Source organism: Limulus polyphemus, unplaced genomic scaffold (assembly GCF_000517525.1).
Source record: "Limulus polyphemus unplaced genomic scaffold, Limulus_polyphemus-2.1.2 Scaffold5619, whole genome shotgun sequence".
Taxonomy (NCBI): domain Eukaryota; kingdom Metazoa; phylum Arthropoda; class Merostomata; order Xiphosura; family Limulidae; genus Limulus; species Limulus polyphemus.
In genome coordinates this window covers 9970-14680 of record NW_013671229.1, presented here as the reverse complement: position 1 = coordinate 14680, position 4711 = coordinate 9970, and the positions used below count along the sequence as shown (strand labels likewise).

The window sequence follows — 4711 nt, the reverse complement described above, 5'->3', positions numbered from 1 at the left end:
TGTTTAGAGCAAGTACTTAAGTATATTCATGTGGTATAAAGAATGTTTGTTTAGAGCAAGTACTTAAGTATATTCATGTGGTATAAAGAATGTTTGTTTAGAGCAAGTACTTAAGTATATTCATGTGGTATAAAGAATGTTTGTTTAGAGCAAGTACTTAAGTATGTTCATGTGGTATAAAGAATGTTTGTTTAGAGTAAGTACTTTCTTAAGTATATTCATGTGGTATAAAGAATGTTTGTTTAGAGCAAGTACTTAAGTATATTCATGTGGTATAAAGAATGTTTGTTTAGAGCAAGTACTTAAGTATATTCATGTGGTATAAAGAATGTTTGTTTAGAGTAAGTACTTTCTTAAGTATATTCATGTGGTATAAAGAAATACTTACTCTAAACAAACATTCTTTATACCACATGAATATACTTAAGAAAGTACTTTATACTTAAGTTCATGTGGTTTAGAGCAAGCAAATTCTTAAGTATATTCATATTGTGTGAAAAAACATTTTGGATAATATTGTTTAATCCTAGTGAAGTTGTACAGTTTAATATTACAAAAGCTACTTATACTAAAGGAACACCATAATAAGAGACTTCTGTAGAGTTTATTTTTTGATGTTTTGAATTCATGAAGACAATATCCATCTTTCTTTCCATGTCTTTACTTAAGTCAAAAAACATTTTCTCATTGATTTCTAACTTTATATTTTTGTGTTACTTGGGATAATTACAGTTGACTGTCCTATTATTTGACAAGAAATTTCACAGTTCTAGAATTGTACAATAAATATTAGAAGGAACTTCTCGGTTGCATAAAATTAAACCTCATTTAGCTTTAGCAGTAGAAACTTGGCTTTTTTTTAACAAGATACTCTTCCCCACCTTTCTGAAATGTACATTAGCGATATTAGACTAGCCAGTATGTTTAAGTTTTCAGATGTTTTAACATTTAAATGTAGAATATTGGGATTAATAAGTTACATCTACCAGATTCACTTTATTATGCATTCCTTTGCTGTTTAAAACAGTAACAAATGTTTCTTTTTTTCACACCAGGTTATGCTGGTGAGTTGTCAACAGTCAACACTCTTTTGTTGGAGAAAATGGCATAGTCTGACTCTGACTGGTCTGATTCTAAACACTTACTAGAAATTAGAATGTAGGTTTGATCATATCATGGTAGTGTTCAAATAATCTAATATATTTTGGTATTTCTAATTTATCAAGGTGTAATGCCTAAATGAAGTTTTTGAACTACATACTTTTTGGGAAGATTTTTAATGGTGTTAAAAGTGGTAAACTTTAAAAATCATCCATAAGTGCTGAACGTGCATTTTGCGTTTCACTACTCAAATCCAATTACAAAGCTGCTTTATTGTATATATATATAGATTTATGAAAAGTGAAGCCAGTCAATAAATAACTCGGTATTTAATTAAAACATTACATATCATGTGTAGGTTGAGGGTTAAATAAACTTGTAAATTGTATGTCAATTTTACTGGAATGATCAAAACATTTGTATCAAGTATAACGTCATTATATCTATGCATATCAATGTGAAGTAAGAACTAAATTAATAATACTGATGTGGTATGTGTTATTTGTAATATATTTCTTGCAGCTGTTTTTTCTTCTTCAATTGTTAGTTGGATACAAGTATTGGCCATGTAATAAAAAATACTAAATTTTTATATAGAGAAAATAAAATTTTAAAAATTACAATCTGTCCCCCCTCACACACACCTGCTGTATAGTCGTAATGAAAGTTTTTTTGTGATGAGTTAGTTTCAGTTTTGTGCATGCCAAACCCAACCTCTAAACTGTGTGCATGTAATTAGCCTATTGAAATAACTTATTACCACCTGGTACATGTTAAATGTGATGTAATATATTGTATAATATTAGTGCCTTTATGTGCTTTATAGAAAGAATAAAATACACAGAGTTGAAGTCTTAAATATTACTTCTGTTAGATTAATACTTGCCATAAGACATATGTATTAAGCCTGTTATATTTTTTAACACTACATTATTTAATCAGAAGCAGAAATAATAGTATTTCAACCACACTATGCCCATCACATCCACTGCCAACAATGTGCTTCTCTCAATACAGAGCTCATCAGACTGAGACATACACTATTCAAATAAGCTATTTGTTCCAATTAATTCTTCATCACCAGCATAAAAATGGCATACACACCTTAACAATTATTTTTGATAAGTGATTTTTTAAAACTTTAGCAAATAATCAATAGAACAGCTTTAAGTTTCAGAAAAACAACTTAATCTGTTACTTTATGAGCACTTTTATAGATAAAATATTCTTAATTTTAAATTATGTATTGACTATTCAAAAATTGGGTGTAGCAATATTCTAGTCTTATTTCACACGAGAGTAAAAACTGTGTGAACTTTCTTTACCCGTGTAACAATACAAGATGTTGGAAAGACAATACCAGAAATGGGTCATTTTCACCAAATTTAAAACTGAAAGAATTGGCTTTGGTGTGTTAAAGTTTAAGTACTTTTATCGTGTAAATACTTGTCTTTCTGAGGATGGTAATGAGTGAAGGATATTAGGAAAGAAGAAACATAAAAAGATGTGTCTACCATTATATTCTAATAAGATATAGCACGTAACAAACTTGGCAATAAATATTTATTAAGGTATACCTGGTTTTCCATTACATTATCTGCACTATAAAAAAAATAATTATAACATATTAATTAAATTTTATTGCATCATTTGGAAGTTAATGAGAAAAGTGCTCATAATACATAAATGTGTATAAAGTAAAAAAATCACAGAATTGCACATTCTACTCTGATATAATGACAGTTTGATATTACATTAACAAATTGAAAGTTGTATAGGATCTTTGTTATAACACACCAACACAATTCTTTACCAGTTAACGTAGTTCTATTTCAAACCTGGAGGCAATTACTAATCCACGTATACCGTAGAAAACGTATATAGATGGAACTTAACTGGAGTTTGAAAACGTGAGAAACCAAAATAAGATATTTGTTAGATAACTGCAGTTTTAAACCTACAGTTGAAAACATCTACATTTATTAAAGAGATACCAGTTCTTCACTTATAGCATTTTAAACTACTTCTGTTGAAGAGCTAGAGATCCCTTGCTATCACAGGTAAACACCCAATACCAAAACTGCTTTTATGAAGAAATCCCTTGCTATAAGAAACAACACCTCAATACCAAAACTGTATGTAGGGAGAATCTAGAAATCCCTCACCATAAGAGACAACACCTCAGTACCAAAACTGTGTGTATGGAGAATCTAGAAATCCCTCACCATAAGAGACAACACCTCAATACCAAAACTGTGTGTATGGAGATTCTAGAAATCCCACATTATAACAGATATTGCTTGTAAGGAGAAACTACAAATCCCTCAACACTAAAACTGCTTGGTAAAAGTTGTTATTTAATACAATAATGTTAAATATTTACTTTTGATATAAAGATGTCCATTTGTTTGGAAGATTTATTTATGAGCTTTAGTTTCATTCTTAAAATACCACAACATTTCAGTATTATTTAAATATCACAACATTTCAGTATTATTTAAATACCACAACATTTCAGTATTACATAAATACCACAACATTTCAATATTACTTAAATACCACAACATTTCAATATTATTTAAATACCACAACATTTTAATATTATTTAAATACCACAACATTTCAGTATTATTTAAATACTACAACATTTCAGTATCACTTAAATACCACAACATTTCAGTATTATTTAAATATCACATTTCAATATCACTTAAATACCACAACATTTCAGTATTATTTAAATACCACAACATTTCAATATTATTTAAATACCACAACATTTCAGTATTATTTAAATATCACATTTCAATATCACTTAAATACCACAACATTTCAATATTATTTAAATACCACAACATTTCAGTATTATTTAAATACCACAACATTTCAGTATTATTTAAATACCACAACATTTCAGTATTATTTAAATACCACAACATTTCAATATTATTTAAATAACACAACATTTCAGTATTATTTAAATAACACAACATTTCAGTATTATTTAAATAACACAACATTTTAATATTATTTAAATACTACAACATTTCAGTATTATTTAAATACTACAACATTTCAGTATTATTTAAATACCACAACATTTCAGTATTATTTAAATACCACAACATTTCAGTATTATTTAAATACCACAACATTTCAGTATTATTTAAATACCACAACATTTCAGTATTATTTAAATACTACAACATTTCAGTATTATTTAAATACCACAACATTTTAATATTATTTAAATACCACAACATTTCAGTATTATTTAAATACCACAACATTTCAGTATCACCACTTATTAAAGACCTGTGTTTACAACTTCTCACTTAATTAAGGGGTTTAACAGAGCAATCATTCATACTTTGACTAATTAAAGAATACTGAATACAATACTTCCACCCAACACTGAGATTTGAAGGTCTGATAATTAAATAAAGTTCTAAAATTGGAAGAAGTAAATCATCCATTACATTAGCTAGAATAAGAAACAAAAAAATTACAATTTCCCACACAAGCATTACTTCTTTGGGTGGTTTCTTTCTTTCTTCATAAATAAAAAAATTACCTTCAAAATACTTTAAATTTGACTTACTAAAAAAAA

General features: G+C 27.6%; 1 protein-coding gene across 1 annotated transcript in view; it reads left to right on the top strand.

The window, feature by feature from the left end:
- Positions 1-1960, top strand: part of LOC106472796 (GATA zinc finger domain-containing protein 14-like) — a 24259-nt gene extending 22299 nt beyond the window's left edge. The window contains exon 12 of the mRNA XM_022401341.1: positions 1056-1960. The gene's annotated coding sequence lies outside the window, so the exon portion shown is untranslated. The remainder of the gene's footprint in view (positions 1-1055) is intronic.
- The last annotated feature ends 2751 nt before the right edge of the window (positions 1961-4711 follow it).